A 19,418-nucleotide genomic window follows, 5' to 3' on the forward strand; every position below is an offset into this window, starting at 1 on the left:
CCTCCCTCTCTCAGTAGCCTAGCAACTATTACACGGACTAAACAGTCAGGACCCACTGTGCCACAATGCCTTCTGGGAGAGGAGGTGTGGACAAACTGCTGGTCATCACCTAACCAATCGGGACCTGCCCCTCAACTTCTTTCCTGCAAGAGTCAATGAAGGGAGTAGCACAGCTAGCGGGGCTGCAGGGCAGGTTCAAACCCCAATAGGACACTGCGGCAAAATTAACCTGGGGGACCCCATGCCACTAGCACATTCATCCCCTGAGCTGGATGTTCCCCTCCAGTTCTCCCCCCTCAACTTTACTGCGTTCCCTGGAGCCTCTGCACCATTTTTGTCAGCCTAGCAACTCAACACTGACTTATAGTGTTAGAGGCAGGGCATCAGTACATACAGTAGGTCTTGTTACTGGCATTGTTTATTAGAGAATGAAGATGGCAGCCTCCTGTTCCTCTTTCTTCAGGTTCCCTTTAAGGTTTGCGTGGAAATCACAGCCTATTTGGCCACACCCACCATGTGCCATGGTGACCTAGAGTATGTGCATTATAAAACCCATTTAAAGAGGAACTTCAGCATAAACAAACATACTGTGATTAAGTTACATTAGTTATGTTAATTAAAATAGATAGGTAATATAATCTCTGTTTTAAAAGAACAGGCAAATAATTGTGATTTCACGGGGCAGCCATTTATTTGGTTGAAAGGAGGTGACCGGGAGCATGAGACACAGTTCTAACTGTCCTGGGTCCTGATCACCCCTCCCAGTTGCTAGGCAACGAGAACAACAACATCAGAAATTTCATCATGCTTTCCACAGCATCAGGGGAAAAATGCCCGGGCAGATTTCTTTGATGGGACTGAGCTTAACTAAAAATGAGGCTTGGGTAAGAAAAACAAAGTTCTGATTCTGTGAAACTGTTAAAGAAACACCAAGTCTTTTCTGTGCTGCTGAGTAGATTTTTAGTCTGGAGGTTCACTTTAAGGTGCCCACACACATTGCAGGGTGATCTCAGTCAACATTCCTTAGATAAAATTAATAATCTCATATATTTGTTTTGTTTTTTAATTATTATTTTATTTATTTTCTAAAAAGTCTTCTGACTCATTCACATGGCCGGAAATCAATCAGCCTCATCAACTTGCCTATTTTCTGTTAAAACCTCTGTGATTTTCTTGTAAATAGTTAAAAGTAAATGATCCTATACTCCCTTCCCCCGCACGAGGGAACCATCCGAAAGGTTTACAGTTGCCACCTGACTCCGGCATATATTACTCCTGTAAAAACGAATTGCTTCATAAAATGCATACAATTTTGTGATGATGCATTAAAGGACCAGTAAATGTAAAAGGTAGTTAAGCAAAGGAGACAGTAATGGAATTCACAAATATGCTTAATAAGGTTTCCATATTTGATGAGAATATTTAAAGGTATTCAGTTTGCTACGTGACGTGTTGACCTCTCGCCGGCCATATTAAAACTTGTGCTCATTTTTACCAACTGGACTTGTAAGTATAAGTGACCTATGGAGGTTTCTGCATGATGAACTGTTTGGGATACCAGAACTCGAGGCAGGGTTTCTTGGCGCATGCTCCGCGCCGGGTAGCGCCTAAATTTGGTGTGGCTATAGCAGCAATTCTATAGTCCACGGCCTGCGCATGGGTAATTTGGGTATTTGTCAACTGCCAGACCTCGAAATACTTCTCCCTCAGAGCTCCTACAGCTTGGAGGGGGAATAGTAATTAACCCCGCCCGGAATTTCACCGGCAGCAGGGTGAGCCATCATTCAGTTCACCCTGCGCCAAAATGACCGGGCGGCATAGTGCCATGTACATACAAGAACTATGAGAAGGGGCTTTCCTTGACATTGTCAGTTTGGTTGTGTCTCTTCCATGTTCGCCTAACCCCTTCCGTCTTTCAGCTGCTTACAGGTGGACCACCAGAGGGACCACCAAAGAGACCAGGACATGAGATGGGCAGGGCTACTTAGTGGAGAGGGTGGGGCTAAGCTAAAAGCATCATAAAGGCTTATTCATAAAGAGAACAAACAGGTGTATATGTTTGACGTCTGTAATTTCAGGTGCCGGAGGAGGCCAATAGATTGTCAGTAAAGTGCTTTTGCCAATATTTTACACCCAGCTTTGTAACAGTACTTTTATCAGGATTATTCGCTTCAAACAATGAAGTGAGGAGTGAGCAGACAGCTGGACCTTCCTGAAGAATACATAATCGCTCAAACCGGTTACTTTGTATTTTTGCTTTGCACAAAAAACTACAATTTTTTGGAACAAAAACATTTACATATTAAAAATACTTTAAATGTGCATAAGAAGTGTGACTAAATTCTGACAGGTTCCTTCCTTAGTCTTTTTTTTCAGCACAGTTTACTTAAAGGGCACCTGAAATGTGAGTAATGTGGAGGCTGTTACATTTACAGTATTTCCTTTTAATAATGAATTCCAGTTGACTGGCAGTCCTGCTGATCTCTTTGGCCACAGTAGTATCTGGACCCTTGCCCTGAAACAAGCATGGGGTCAGACTTCAGTCAGAAACATCTGATCTACATTCTTGCTCAGAGTCTATGGCTAAAAGTATTAGAGGCAGAGGATCAGCAGGACAGCCAGGCAATGTGTATTGTTTAAAAGGAAATAAACATAGCAGCCTCCGTGTTCCTCTTAGTTCAGGTGTCCTATAATTATAAAGCTGCTGAAGAAGTAAAGTAGTCCTAAACTTATGGATGTAATTGTTGTCCTTTTAGTCTGACCTGGGAAGTGGTCTTATTTGGAAAGTGTATTGCCATTTTAGGATGACTGGACATTGCAGATTGTGAAAATGCTCTTTATTGAGTATAGTTTATCTTCAGGTATTTTACGAGACTGCATTGCCATCAGGACTGTCTGCAGTGTTTTTACTGTGTTTTTCATTGCTTTGGCTGCTTGTGTGTATTTCATACATTAAAAATCAGCTTAAAACAGCGACTCTGTAATTTGCTTTTTCATGGCAGGAAATAACTATTAATATAAGGTGCTCCTTTTTCTTCATACATGTCTGAATATTGATTTTGAGAGGTTTAATGATAATTGCATGTTTGGCAATAAAATTATCACTTTTCTTAATATGTATACATAAAAAAACACTCGGTGTGACTGCATTTGTTTTCTTTATTAAAGACCAACTGGCTTATTTATAAGGGCAAAGCGCAGTGATGCTTAGTGCCTTTTTTTTCACTGAAAATGTAAAAAACACTGCAATTTAATCATTTTTTATTTTTTAAAATGAGTCTGCAACTTTCTGTGATTTCATGCATTTGTTTAATGATTAAAATACATGTGTACGCATGTAGGGAAAATGAAAAATTACACAAGGAAAGCATGAACGAAAATGCGACCACAGAGTGACAGAAACATTAAAATACACCCACAATATTGCAGGGACAAGCGTGTGCCGTGCCTAAAGTGCTTCATGAAAATCATGCTTATTGTGAATTGGCCCTCAAAATCAGACTTCTGCATCTAAAAAAATTTGTCTTAAAGTTTTCATCACGTGACCAGAAACAACGCAATGTAGGGAGTTAGTTTCAGACCCTGTGGGTGGAGCTGCTGCTCAGATTACATCATGCTGCTGATTAAACTTCAAGAGGGAAGGCACACACCGACCCCCTCTGAGAAGATTGTAGCCTATAGCACAGACATGTCATGCAGGAAGTAGCAATAGCAGACCACTGAGTACCTAGACATGGCTAGGAAATAGTTTGTGCCATAACTGGAGCTTTAATGACAGGTTTACAACATGACTCCTAAAAATATTTTATGTGTACAGGGGCACCCGGGACGACAGGGTAATTTGTAAATACCTTTCATAAAGGGGCCCCTTTTACACTTGCATTGCAAATGTGTGTTGCGTTACCTTGTTTTAGCAAAGGTTAAAGCAAGGCAATGGGGCCTAGCACACTTACCGCTGCAAAGTCAACAGTGCGGTACCCTCTTCCATGGCAGCAGAAGTAATGTAAGGCAATGGGCATTGCAAACCTTGTGAAAAGGTTGGTGCCGGTGTTGCGGCCACGCATGCGCGGGTGATGGGAATACGACGGAAATCCCAGTGTTGTACTTTCTGTCCAGCAGTGAGTATGTCACTGGTGAGGGGCGTGTAGGGGGCTGCACTATGCATATGATTCTGCTGGGTCATATGTAGGGGCTGGTGCACACCAAGAGCGGTTCTGAGCCATACTGGGCACTATACTAGCCATACTGGGCACTATACTAGCCATACTGGGCACTATACTAGCTATACTGGGCACTACCTACCCATACTGGGGCACCATACTAGCTATACTGGGCACTATACTAGCCATACTGGGCACTATACTAGCTATACTGGGCACTATACTAGCCATACTGGGCACCATACTACCCATACTGGGCACTATACTAACTATACTGGGCACTATACTAGCTATACTGGGCACTACCTACCCATACTGGGGCACTATACTAGATATACTGGGCACTATACTAACTATACTGGGCACTATGGGCACTATACTAGCGATGCTGGGGCACTATACTAGCCATACTGGGCACTATACTAGCCATACTGGGCACTACCTACCCATACTGGGGCACTATACTAGCTATACTGGGCACTATACTAGCTATGCTGGGCATTATACTAGCTATACTGGGCACTACCTACCCATTCTGGGGCACTATACTAGATATACTGGGCACTATACTAACTATACTGGGCACTACCTACCCATACTGGGGCACTATACTAGATATACTGGGCACTATGGGCACTATACTAGCGATACTGGGGCACTATACTAGCCATACTGGGCACTATACTAGCTATACTGGGCACTACCTACCCATACTGGGGCACTATACTAGCTATACTGGGCACTATACTACCTATGCTGGGCATTATACTAGCTATACTGGGCACTATACCAGCTATACTGGGCACTATACTAGCTATACTGGGGCACTATACTAGATATACTGGGCACTATAATACTATACTGGGCACTATGGGCACTATACTAGCGATACTGGGGCACTATACTAGCCATACTGGGCACTATACTAGCTATACTGGGCACTACCTACCCATACTGGGGCACTATACTAGCTATACTGGGCACTATACTAGCTATGCTGGGCATTATACTAGCTATACTGGGCACTATACCAGCTATACTGGGCACTATACTAGCTATACTGGGCACTATGGGCACTGTACTAGCCATACTGGGCACTATACTAGCTATACTGGGCACTATACTAGCCATACTGGGGCACTATACTAGCTATACTGGGCACTATACCAGCTATAATGGGCACTATACTAGCTATAATGGGCACTATACTACCTATAATGGGCACTATACTAACTATACTGGGCACTATGGGCACTATACTAGCGATGCTGGGGCACTATACTAGCCATACTGGGCACTATACTAGCCATACTGGGCACTACCTACCCATACTGGGGCACTATACTAGCTATACTGGGCACTATACTAGCTATGCTGGGCATTATACTAGCTATACTGGGCACTACCTACCCATTCTGGGGCACTATACTAGATATACTGGGCACTATACTAACTATACTGGGCACTACCTACCCATACTGGGGCACTATACTAGATATACTGGGCACTATGGGCACTATACTAGCGATACTGGGGCACTATACTAGCCATACTGGGCACTATACTAGCTATACTGGGCACTACCTACCCATACTGGGGCACTATACTAGCTATACTGGGCACTATACTACCTATGCTGGGCATTATACTAGCTATACTGGGCACTATACCAGCTATACTGGGCACTATACTAGCTATACTGGGGCACTATACTAGATATACTGGGCACTATAATACTATACAGGGCACTATGGGCACTATACTAGCGATACTGGGGCACTATACTAGCCATACTGGGCACTATACTAGCTATACTGGGCACTACCTACCCATACTGGGGCACTATACTAGCTATACTGGGCACTATACTAGCTATGCTGGGCATTATACTAGCTATACTGGGCACTATACCAGCTATACTGGGCACTATACTAGCTATACTGGGCACTATGGGCACTGTACTAGCCATACTGGGCACTATACTAGCTATACTGGGCACTATACTAGCCATACTGGGGCACTATACTAGCTATACTGGGCACTATACCAGCTATAATGGGCACTATACTAGCTATAATGGGCACTATACTACCTATAATGGGCACTATACTAGCTATACTGGGCACTATACTAACTATACTGGGGTAACTATACAAGCAATACTGGGGATACTAAACCCCTTATACTGGGTCAACTATGTTAGCTATGCCGCTGCACCCCAGCCTCCACCGTCCACCCCTCCCCCCCCGTAACTCACCGCGCACGACACTGTCCACTATAACCCCCTCCCCTGCGGGTCCCGGAGAAAAATTTGGTCAGACAGCGGTCCCCGGGTTGGAAAAGGTTGGGGACCCCTTCTCTACTACACCACTCTCCAGTAAATAAAGTATTTTTCTTTAACTGGATGGTTGTATTCGTGTAATGCCTGCGTTACTGTAGAATAAATTCCAGCTGAATTAGAATCTTCCCACCTCCTGTTTAGGAAAGTGACAGCGATGATGAACAGGATGCGTTCTGTAGAGAGACCAGTTCTAATGTTTCTAGAGGTGCCCGAACAAAAGCCATTGGACTGTGCGATATTAATCCTGAACACACAACAAAACAAACAGATGGGAGGACAAAATGTCTTTGCATGTATCAGAAGAGATCTTCACACAAAGGGACATTTATCAGGGGTGGCTGCACCTCTTCCCAGGAAAGAAGCAAGCCCTTGAGTCCAGCAGCAGATGATGATCTTATCAACAAAACCCTCTCTAGTCATATCATCAGCTGCCTCTTGCCAAGTCCCTGGCATTTCTGTATCATGTGCATTTGTGCGAGGAAAGCCAGGCCGGCCGACAGTGACAGAGGGATAGAGTTATAAAAGGGGACAAGGCACGGAGGCAGAGTGCAGGAGGCAGCAGGCACACAGGAGGAAAGGGAAGCGCAGAGATGTCTCTTAGTAAATCCCTGACTGTGCGGACAGCGATAGCGTTCCTGTCTTCACCGTCTACTGCAGGCACCGGTTAAAAAGGGGAATTGGAATCATGCAGAAGGAAAAAGTGAAGAGTAATTATCATCAAGTCAATTTATTATCACATCAATAGATGCTAGAGTTATTCCGTATAGGTATACCATCCATAGGGGTATGGAGGATGTAAGGGATGGTCAGCCTCTCACACAAGCTGCAGGCAGCCCTCCTGGAGTTTAGAGACTGTCAAAAACTTTTCAACCTGTGAAATACCATATGTAGCTGCCTACATGCAGTCTTTACAATAGTAAGAGAGCTGAGTTTTTCCCACAGACCCTGCAGGAGGCAAGCCTCTGTATATTTACCAGCTTGCCCACTTCAGCGATTTCATGGAATTTTTTTTAAAGATGTCTCAGGGGAGGGGGATTCCATACATCTGGAACCCCCCGTCTGAATACGCCAGTGCGTGAGGTGACGAGTGATGTGAAAGTGATCACCTAGCTTGATCAACCCCTCAACCCCTTAAAATTACAGAATTACAATGTTTTTTTTTTAAATGATCTGTAAAAAAAGTTTTACAAACAAAAGTTGTACTTTTAGGAAAATGCTTGCTGCGCCAATCTCCTCACCAGTGCTAAGAATTCCAAGTTGATGCAAATAAAGTGCTTATATTATGCAAATATAATTAGCATAACCGGAATACATTCCATATGTCAAGTGAGTCCAAACATTGTGCTTCTTGTCATCAGTGGCCATGTCTATGCAAAAAAAAACAACACAAAATATTAGTAATGATCCTGTATTCAGGGGAATAGCAATAGTAGGTGCAGAGGTTGTGACCACATTGGGGTCCAAGGAGTCTACCCTCAACTGCAGTATTAGCTCTCTATTGGTCCTGTGCTCATAATAATCACTTCTATAGATACTTTGAATAGTAGTAATCATTAACACACTGTTCCCCATCCCCTTCTTACAACTCTGACATTGTAGCTGCCATTGGCAGGTTTTGGTGCATCATATTAATTGTTATGTAAATTTTGGCAAACGATTCAGATATTTTAATACAGCCAAACCTAACCTTATTTTCACACAAACCCTCCCTCTACCGATGCCCAACCCTAAGCACCACCCCTGTTGATAGCTAATCCTAAAACCACTGCCCCTTCCCCCCCCCCCCCCCACGCCTAACCTTAAAAGCCCTCCCCTGGTACCTAAATTTAACCCCCAATACCTAACCTTTACCCTCTTTTATGGTACCTAACCTTTACAACGCCCTCCACGGTTAACCTTAACCTACTTTCCTGATGCCTAACCTTTACTTGCTCCCCCCGACGCCTAACCTTAAAGGTTTAGTTTGAAGGAATAAAAGTTACCAGCTTTAGTACTCATCCGAGCTTTGCAGACCTTCTCCTTGCACTACTGATGCCTTCTGTCGCTATGGAGACAGGCAGTGATGGAGCAGTGTTTGATGGAGCGGGAAGTTAAGGTGGAGAACAATGACCTCGGTCTGAACTCAAGACTTTATGATCCGGCAGAATCTCTGGTGTATTGGGGCGGTCGCTCCAATTCGTGTGCATGAAGCTTTACTTTAGATTCTGCCAACTGATTGCTAATTATAATGCTTAGTACACACCATGTAATTTCCCATTGGATAAACCGTCGAATCGATTATTTCCAACAGGTCCAATCTGATTTCTGATCGTTCTTCTGATTAAGTTTTTCCAATCACTTCTATACAAAACTGATCAGAAAAGCGATCAGAAATGTCAGAAATAATTCAATTCAACCTGTCTATCTGACGGGAAATTGCATAGTGTGTACAAGGCATAAGCCTTGTCTGCTCTCCTCAGTCTCTTCCTGGTGAGATACTGTAGCTGTGGAAAAGGTGCACCCCATGCCATACCCCCATGCTGAGGTCATAACAAAAATGTGATAATCCAACTGTTGCTATGTGAGGCATCACCAGCAGATCAGGGGTCCTGAGGGCAGTTGGGTAGACTGTGAATAGGTCAGACAATGGAGGGGGCACTTTTTTTTTAGCCCCTTGTGATCAAAGTGATAATGATTACTCAGCCACCCATGTGTAGCAATGGCAGTTTTCAGAGCTCCCAACTGTCCATCTTTTGGAGGGACAGTCCCTCTTTGGGAACCCAGTTTCATAACTTCCTCATTTGTCCCCAGTACCGGATTTACCATAAGGCACTGTAGACACATGCCTACCCTCCCTATGTGCCTCCTTCTTCCTTGTGCAGAGTTCCGAGTGGAGTGCAAATGAGAGGTTACTCACCCTGTTCTTGGCATTCCACTGTCAAGGTCTCCCTTCAGCCCGGTACTCCTCTACCTAACGCCTGGCCTGGGTGCACCTCTAGCTACTTAATACTGAGCATAGTTCTGGCTACATAATAGTAAGGGGCACCTGTAGCTACCTATGATGGGAACTAGGGGAGAGGTGACAGCTGGGCCATCCAGCACACTTGCGGTGTGGTTCAGCGAGTGTTTGTTCATGGAGGGTGAAGAGGGTGCCAGGAAATCTGTGCCTATAGGTGTCTGTGATGTAAATCTGGGCCTGTACGTCCCTCTTTCAGGACGGATGTAACTATCTATATAAATGTATGTACTTTTCTACTGAAAATTTTAATTCATTGAGTTTTATACTAGTTTTTGAATGGATATATTTCTTTTTTTCAAATGTTAATATGAAAAAAGTAGTAATGATAAAAAGAACCAGTGTGGTTTGAATGATAGAATTACACATTTTGCTTATAAACTCTGTAGTGAAAACAACAATGAAATAACCTTTTTTTTTTTACAATATTCATTTGTAGATTGTTTACAGTAGTCTGTTTGCCCATTGTAAAATCTTTCCACTCCCTGATTTACATTCTGAAATCTATCACTGGTGGTGACATCTTTACTGCTGGCAGGTGATCTGTGCAGGATGATTATTTACTGAGTTCTAAAGCTAGTAGAAAATATACCTGGTCTCCCAGAATGCTCTGGGAGGAGAATTCTACATGGCTTAGTGGTTAGCGCTCTCGCCTTGCAGCGCTGGGTCCCCGGTTTGAATCCCAGCCAGGTCAACATCTGCAAGTTGATGTCTGTGTGGGTTTCCTCCAGGCACTCCGGTTTCCCCCCCCCCCCAAAAAAAAACATACCCACATCCCAAAACAAAACATACAGATAAGTTAATTGGCTTCCCCCTAAATTGACCCTAGACTACAATACAAACACCACACGATACATAGAAAAACGACTATAGTAGGGATTAGATTGTGAGCTCCTCTGAGGGTCAGTTAGTGACAAGACAATATATTCTCTGTACATCGCTGCGGAAGATGTTGGCTCTATATAAATACTAAATAATAATAACTCAAGGTGAAAATAACCTGATGCAAAGCACGATTGTATTTATCCTCCTACTCCTAAAAATGACCTTTTTTTTTAGATATCCCATGGTTTAATATTTACTTAATATTTCAACACTTACAAAAAAGATTGGATGTTTTGTTGTCTCTGCTCAGTGGCAGTCTATTATGTGTCCCTAAATGAAAATACATAAACTATTGACCTTTTTCTATCTCCCTCTGCTCTCAGAACTTGTATTCTGCCAGGAAAACATTTATGGCTGTAATTTGCCTATCAGTGATGTTTACTATTACTATTCCCGACAAGACAGAAGCTGTGACTTCCATGCATAATAATTAACTCCTTCAGGCAGACTACTACAACAAGTAAAACAGCCTGGTTATTAATATGTTTTGCACTGTACATACACATACCGTATATACTCAAATACAAGTCGACCTTGTGTATAAGTCGACTCCAATATTCAACCCTCTTAAGCTGGAATTTTTTATTGACTCAAGTATAAGTCTACCCAGCAAAGTTAATGGCTGCACTTGGGGCTCAGGAGGGGTTAATGGCTGCACTGCATAAAGTATTGCAGTCATTAACCCCTCCTGTCCCTTAAATGCATCCAATACCTCCTCCAGGCCCCCCAAGTGCTGCAATTATTCACTCACTTTAATGCAGCCCATTATTTCTCCCCTGCCCCTTTCCTTGTTAATTGTTGTAGCTAGGACTTTCAGACCTGTGTTTTCTCTGCATTTCCGTTCCTCAAAGTATCACTACAGGGTAAATTGCTGCAAATGGCAATGTCACTATTAGTACACACATAACTCGGTGTGGTCAGAGTTGCCTGTGACTCGTGTATAAGTCTACCCCTATACTTCTATGAAGTGAATCAGACCTAAATTTTTAGACTTATACTCGAGTATATACAGTATGTATCTCATCATGTCACATGTCCCCTCAGGTACACTTAAACAGCCTAGCTTGAAGCATCACTGGCTGGGCGGGGCTACATACCGCTATTCAGCAATATATAGCTATAGGAAGCGTTTCTGATGCTCAAACCAGGAAAATTACCATAAAAGTGGGCGTCCTGAATAATGTACTTCCTTCTACTACACGTCACTACAGTGCCTCTTTAATACATTCCATCTGTTTGCCTCGCCCTCAGCCACGCCATTAATAACACATGACAATGATGTCACCTCCGCCAGTTGCATACGGCCCAGATTACAATTATCCAAAGTATATTTCTCCCCGCATTCTCTAATCTTTACAATATATGTGCTTGTCTGCCGGATAAGTTCACACATCGGATAAGGTCACAGTTCCATTTAGTGACAACTTCCAACAACGCGGAGGTGCGCAGCGGGATTTATTTTAGTCAGGCGGGATAAGATCGCTGCCTGGCTGTTGTGATTTATCAGGGTTTGACCAGAGTACTTGAGCAGAAAATGTCATATTTTAACTTTATGTTCCCGGGGATACTTTAGTGCCTTTCCGCAGTGGTGACACTGGCACGGCGCTAGTAAAATTGAAAAAAAGGCTTTCCAATAAGTCAGGCTAACTCTGCCAAATGAGAGTAATAATATATTTTCTTGAACTACTATACACTGCTTCAAGAGCAATAGAGAAAGCATAAACAGGATGCTTTATCTCCGGCGAAGATGCAACGTTTGCTTTTGATCGAACGCGGCGTGTTTTGTAAATTTTTTCTTTATTTTCTTTAGTCTTTTTCTTCTTAGTGTTTTTTATTTTTGTGACGGTGAGGATGGAATCATATTACATTAATCTCTTCCCCTGCCTTTGGGCATTCACCAAATTTCCAATTTACTTGCATATATTCTCAGCGCAAGGGATTTTCAGTCCGGCCGGAGCCCTGCTCGTTGGTTAGCGGCTGACTGTAAGATTTCGTAGGCTGCCTCTCTGTTGCTGTGGTCGGCTGTTCCTGCACCAAGCTGGTGTTATTAGGGCAAATGAGCTGCCTGCTGACACACTGTGGTCCATTTATAACACATGTGTCAAACACAAGGGCCGGAGGGACGAATGCGGCCCTCCTTGCCATATTATGTGGCCCTCAAGAGCTACAAATGCTTATCATTGTAAGCAGTAAAAGAACGACGGCACACTGCCTTTCCATCCAAAGAAGCACACCGGTGAAAGTGTGTCTGATTGTAACATTGTCTGCCAGGGGTGCAGTGAAAACTCAGGGGACCTTCCTAGCAAAATTAGGGTTTAGCTCCACCCCCTTTACCCGACACTCTTTCCCCATATAGCAGAGTAGCACAATGAGCAATGCAATACCTGCTCCAGCGATGGGTTGTGTCTGTTCTGTACTTCCTGGCAGTCACATGATTCCATACCTCCTTCTCCCGGTCACGTGACATGCATTTGGAGCCAGAGAGCCAGCATAGTGCGTGTGGCTGTCAGAAAGTTAAGAGACCGGAAGCAGCTCCGGAGCAGGTAAATATTAAACTGCTCTAATACAGTACTCTGCAGAAGGGGAGGATCTGCCCCCCCTTGGTCATGCCACTTAGTTTAAGACTGTTCAATAAATGTTAAATCGTAATAAACAATTTGGCCCGAGCCTTAGACCATGTTATCGATCTTGACCCCTTACGTGATCGAGTTTATAAGGTTGTGTTAAAATGTCCCGATGTGAAATGCAGGCGTTACCGTTTCTAGAGATGTAATGAGGTGAATCGCTAATGCCTCATTGCATCCCTTTGCAATAAACAGCTTCACTGCCTCAGTGCTGGCGCACTCCATTCAAGACTATGGGGGAACCAGGAGCTTGCATAATAATCGCAAATCCCGCCCACTGAGAGGAGCTGAAATTTGACCATCACCCCCAGGCTTCAATTGCAGCAGTATCTTCTAATGAGAGTTCAGGATATTATCTTGCTCTCTTATTGGTCTCTGGGGAGCAGTAGGAAGGAGAGTGTCACTGCTCTTTGTGCAAATGACCTTTTATAATGTTGTTTTGTTTCCTGGTGCATAGCAGTGTGGGGTGAACTGTATGGTGGCAGTCTATCAATGCTTTGTTAATAGGCTCCTGAGGGTCCCTTGCAGTGCAGAAAATCACAAGGCTAAGGCCGGCTTACACTGCTAACCAGCATTAGCGGTGCAATGCAAGGGTCGTACCGCAACGCCAAAAACAGCATTTGGGGATTTCTGCGTTAATACGTGGTGATATCCGTCTGGCAGCGGGCCCAGCAGGAAGTGAGGCTCTCTATCGCTCACTTCCTGTGGCTGAAAAGATGAATTGCACCAAGTGTATTGAAAAAAATGTGCTTCTGCGCATGCGCGCCTCAACACTACATGCAAATAGCTTAAAAATATATACGCGTTGCCATAAACTTACATGACTTCTGGTCTGCCGCACGTCACCGTGCAAGTTGACCAGTAACGCAGGTATGCGCTCACGTCGGGTATGCAGCAAAAACGTCACTTTCGTCACATCACGTCGGTATGGAAGGCCTCATAAACTTTCATTGCTGTAGGGTTGGCCTGCCATTAAAACAGGCCAATGCAATGCAACAATTTGAAAGGTGCCTAAAGGTCAGGTCAGGATAAGTGATAAAACGTTGTCAGGAAAAGGGATAAGTTTAGGGTTAGTGATGGTGGAGGAGGGGGAGCTAATTAACATTAAAAACACACACAATATTTCTGTGTTCCCATTGCATTGAAACACAAATCGCACATCCCATATAGAAAAAAAACAAAACAGGGTTGCCGTCTAAATTTAAAGTGCACAAAAATCATTAACACAGATCCTTAAACGTTCAGAAAAAAAAAACAGCAAATCTGCCATGATTTTTTTTTCGAACTCTGCCTGACCTGTTGGGAGATTGTAGGGCCAGCTTAGGTAAGATAGCAGGCATTGGACATTTTTAACAAAACTGTAAGGCCTCATTCACAGTGGTGCATTGCTGCATTGCGGTGCATTGTAACGTCCTCTTTGTAACATGGCTTACTGCACTGCAAAGCATTGTGGGTTGCAGTATAATACACTGCATGCAGTGTGTTACCGGTAAATGCAAACCTTAAAGGGAACCTAAACTGAGAAGCGGTTCTGGATGCTTGCTTGGCTTAAAGAGGAACTGTAACGACAAAACGGCCCCTGGGGGGTACTCACCTCGGGTGGGGGAAGCCTCAGGATCCTAATGAGGCTTCCCACGCCGTCCTGCGTCCCTCGGGGGTCTCGCTGTAGCCCTCCGTACAGCCGTGACGCAATATTTACCTTCCTGGCTCCTGCGCAGGCGCTCTGATGCCTCTCGGCGCCGAAGTAGGCGGAAATACCCGATCACCGTCGGGTCTGCTCTACTGCGCAGGCGCAAGTTTCCGGCGCCTGCGCAGTAGAGCGGACCCGACGGAGATCGGGTATTTCCGTCTATTTCCGTGCAGAAAGTCGCCACAGCGCCCCCGCTGGAGCCAGCAAAGGTAAATATTGAACTGACAGTCGGCACAGTCGCCGGCTGTTCGGAGGGCTGCGGCGAGACCCCCGTGGGACAGAGGACGGCGTGGGAAGCCTCATTAGGATCCGGAGGCTTCCCCCACCCGAGGTGAGTACCCCCCAGGGGATCTTTTTAATGTTACAGAGTCTCTTTAACAAGGGTGAAAAGGGATAATTTGCATATTTAGTAGTAGTGCATTGTGGGTAACCACAAATGTTCATTTATAACTGAATTATTGCAAATTTCCTTCTGTTTTAAGAAGGCAATTACACCAAGCTTTGCTTTTTTAGTAGAAGGGCTTTGTGGTTCCTTTTATCCCCCTATACATTCCTAGTAGTTTGGGTCACCCTGAGCTGCTTGCTTACTCTGTTGTACTCGTCCAAGCCCTATTTCGTACAGCCTTATCAATCCCTGCCATGTACTGATGAGGACCAAAAGTCTGAAACAGGCTGTCTACATGTGGGTTTGATATGGCTGTGTAAAACTTAAAGGATACCCGAACTGACAGTTGACATGATGAGATAGACCTGTGTATGTACAGTGCCTAGCACACTAATAACTATGCTGTGTTCCTTTTTTTCTTTCTCTGCTTGAAAGAGGTAAATATCAGGTATGTAAGTGGCTGACTCAGTCCTTACTCAGACAGGAAGTGACTACAGTGTGACCCTTACTGATAAGAAATTCCTCTTTTTATCTCTTTCTTGCTCTCAGAAGCCATTTTTCTGCTAGGAAAGTGTTTTATTGTTGGAATTTCTTATCAGGTAGGGTCACACTGTAGTCACTTCCTGTCTGAGTCAGGACTGAGCCAGCCACTTACATACCTGATAGTTAACTCTTTCAGGCAGAGAAAGAAAAAAAGGAACACAACATAGTTATTTGTGTGCTAGGCACTGTACATACACATGTCTATCTCATAATGTCACATGTCAGTTTGGTTATCCTTTAAAGCGATAGGCTTGCTATACACCAGCGGTTCTGGATGCTTGCTTGTCTTACCAAGGGCGAAAAGGGATAATTTGCATATTTAGTAGTAGTGCATTGTGGGTAACCACAAATGTTCATTTATAACTGAATTATTGCAAATTTCCTTCTGTTTTAAGAAGGCAATTACACTAAACTGAGAAGGATATGGATTTTTTCTTTTAAAATAATACCAGTTGCCTGGCAATCCTGCTGATCCTGTGTCTCTAATACGTTTAGCCACAGCCCCTGAACAGGCATGCAGATCAGGTGCTCTGACTGAAGTCAGACTGGATTAGCTGCATACTTGTTTCAGGTGTGGGATTCAGCCACTACTGCAGCTAAAGAGATCTGCAGGGCTGCCAGGCAACTGGTATTGATTAACAGAAAACATCCAAATCCCTCTCAGTTTAGGTTCTCTTTAACAGTAGAAGTGAAGCATACTTTTCATTGACCCCTTTTTTCTACCCCCCAGTGCCTCAACCCCACTACCCTCTAGATTGTAAGCTCCAAAGGGCAGGAACTTCCCTCTTTTGTTTCCTGTTTTGTGCAATTTATCAAATCAACATCTATCCGTATTGGTGACGTTATCCAAACTACACATCAGTTGTATGTACTAGTTCATCTATCACGGTTGTCCTGATTGTACAAAAGGGGGGTGAAGATTTGCCCATGGGTATATTAAAACCAAATAAATGAGAAAAGAAATGAGGTGGCTTACCTCAGTGAAGATAAAATTCATGTGAGCCGCTCAAATCTTGGATACAAGCACCCTTTGGCACTTTAATCTGCCTGAGGAAGTGGGTACATGCCCACGAAACGCATTGCCAGAGCATAATAAAGTTAATTTCTCATTTGAATTTTGTCTTCTCTTCTCCTCCCTTTTGTGCTTGTTCACCCTCCCTGGCCCTTGTTGGGTCTCTGCCATCACCAGGACCAGTGGTATTTTTTTTTAGATGAGGAATGCGACCACATACAGTTTGCCCTGGACGCCCGAGTGGAGTCGGGTTATACATCTCCACCTGTCTCTCGTGATTGGTTGCCCCTCCCTTTGTGAGTACCACCTTTCCTTACACTACTGTTCTAACCCTTGCGTGACACAATACACTGTTGGGGCTCCCGTGGTCTCTGTGCTTTTTCGTTGTATGGTGTCTATTCACCTGCCTTTCCCGATTGTACACTATGTTGAATTGCTCATGTATCTATGCTGCCCATCGTTGTATGTTTTGCACGTTGCACAGCGCTTCTGGATATGTTACCGCTTTCACGTGGCCTAAGTGAAGCATTAACCGCAATATTTTGTAAGGAGATGATTTGGTGCTCAGAGACCAAAGCTGGTTGGACACTTAGTAAGTTATTGTCCTTACTACCCATCAGGCGCACTACATTAACGGGCACTAGTTTGATGTGTGCCCCTGTATTGCCGCAAACAACACGCACTCGCCCACAGCCACGACCTCTGCTTGCTATCTGCGCATGCGCACTACAGTGGCATGCATGGATATAGGAGGACGCAGATAACTGGCCTTTCTATTAGGTAGGATTATCCCAATAGCTTTGTAAGTTTAGTATGTGCCCTGCTATGGCTCATGTGGCCTATATCGCCCTACTTTTTGTTCTAGTCTTGCCTTTAGTGGTTCATTGTGTGCGGAGTCACTGGTTTTGTTCTCTTTTCTTTCCACGTTCAAAAAACAATCATAAATGTTTGATTAATAACTGGTTGTAAAGTATGCAGCATTAACACAATAAGATAAGCGCGGGCGCAGCACCAGCTGAGCTATCTTTGACCGCTAATTAATTAGTTCATTGGATTCTTCTCATCTGTTTCCTACAAACATGTTTCAGTCAGAAGCGGTAAGCATGTTCAGCTGAAAAACTACCGAAAAATGGATACATTCTGCTTCCTTTATCAATATCATTTTACTGTGTTTTTTCTTAAAGAGGATATTTACTGAATGTAACTTAATGATTAAACTTGCTTATATTTTTACAACATTCATTTATAAATTATTTTGTCTGTATTTGCCCATTGTAAAATCTTTTATCTCCCTGATTTAAAAAGGAAGACTAGCTTACCTTCTAAATAATGACAACTCAGGTAATGAGCATAGAATGTTATGTACACAACGTGTTTCGCTCTATGTTGCCAGCTTACTCAGGTGAACCTAGGAGAAAACTTTGGAGAAAAAGTGAATTGCTTGTAGGCCATGCTTAGTTTGGTTTTCCTTTTTAAAACAGAATGTATTTGCAGTAATTCATCTTTAAATGAACATCTGTGGTTAACCACAATGCACCGCTACTGAATATGCAAATCATCTCTTTATGCTCCTGAAGCCAGAATATAAATAGGTGCCCACCTTATCACCCTGTGGATTTGTGTCATGTGATGAGTAAAAATAAGTAACACTGTCACATTGAACACAGCTGTGTCTAATCACAGTGCTAGCTGGAAAATGTTTGGACTTGACTTTAACCTCCTAGGCGATACAATAATATCGCCAGGGGGCGGCGCAGCACTTTTTTAAAATTTTTTTTATTTTTTAATCATGTAGCTAGCCTAGCGCTAGCTACGTGATAGCCGCTGTGCAGCGGCATCCCCCCACCACCTCCTATCGCCTCCGGCAATCATAGCAAACAGGAAATACCGTTCAGAGCGGGATTTCCTGTTTGGCTTCCATGTCGCCATGGCGACGATTGGGATGACGTCATCAACGTCAACGATGGTGTGACGACAGAGGGAGTCCCGATCCACCCCTCAGTGCTGCCTGGCACTGATTGGCCAGGCTGCGCACGGGGTCTGGGGGGGGGGTGGCGCGGCACGGCGAGTAGCGGCGAATCAGCGCGGAGCAGCGGCGATCGGTATATACACGCAGCTAGCAAAGTGCTAGCTGCATTCAACAAAAAAAGAAATTATGCAAATAGGCCCACCAGGGCCTGAGAAATCCTCTGCAGCGGCTTACCCCGAGCTTAGCTCGGGATTATCGCCCAGAGGGTTAAAGCCAACCTATCAAAACTAGTGCAAAGAAAACTGACAAGGCCTGACTTATACTTGTTTCGCCCCCAGGCCAACTTTCTTGATGAGTCCCCTTCTATGTGCAGCAGGCGTATACGCAAAAAGAGCGATGGAGAAATTTGGGTGCCACAGAAGCCATTATTTCAGGTCAACAAAACACTTCTTACAGGCGTTGCTGAAACATGGTGATAAGAAAAAACATCTTCAAACATACAAATATCCACTAACCCAAGGAGGAAGATTTAGCCTATCAAAACTTCTAGCTGCTGGTTAATTGCCCAGCTGCCAGATAACTGATCAGCAGCTGTTGAATTTGATTGGCTCAGTTTCCTCAGTGGAAATTTGCATATTAGCAGAATGTTTCGCTCATCACTACAGTAGTACTACAAGCACCTCAATAGTGATGTGAATCACCTTGGTGAGTTTTTTCCTCAATGTCTCCCATGTTCACAAGAAACAATTAAAGTGAACTGAGCACTATTTTAGCACCCAAGGCATCTCAATATCACATTAAAATGCATGCCAAC

General features: G+C 43.8%; 1 protein-coding gene across 3 annotated transcripts in view; it reads left to right on the top strand.

The window, feature by feature from the left end:
- The window catches only part of ZFPM2 (zinc finger protein, FOG family member 2), a 520,700-nt gene that overhangs the window by 184,726 nt on the left and 316,556 nt on the right, over positions 1 to 19,418 (top strand). The gene's annotated exons all lie outside the window — the stretch shown is intronic.

Source organism: Hyperolius riggenbachi, chromosome 5 (assembly GCF_040937935.1).
Source record: "Hyperolius riggenbachi isolate aHypRig1 chromosome 5, aHypRig1.pri, whole genome shotgun sequence".
Classification (NCBI taxonomy): Eukaryota; Metazoa; Chordata; class Amphibia; order Anura; family Hyperoliidae; genus Hyperolius; species Hyperolius riggenbachi.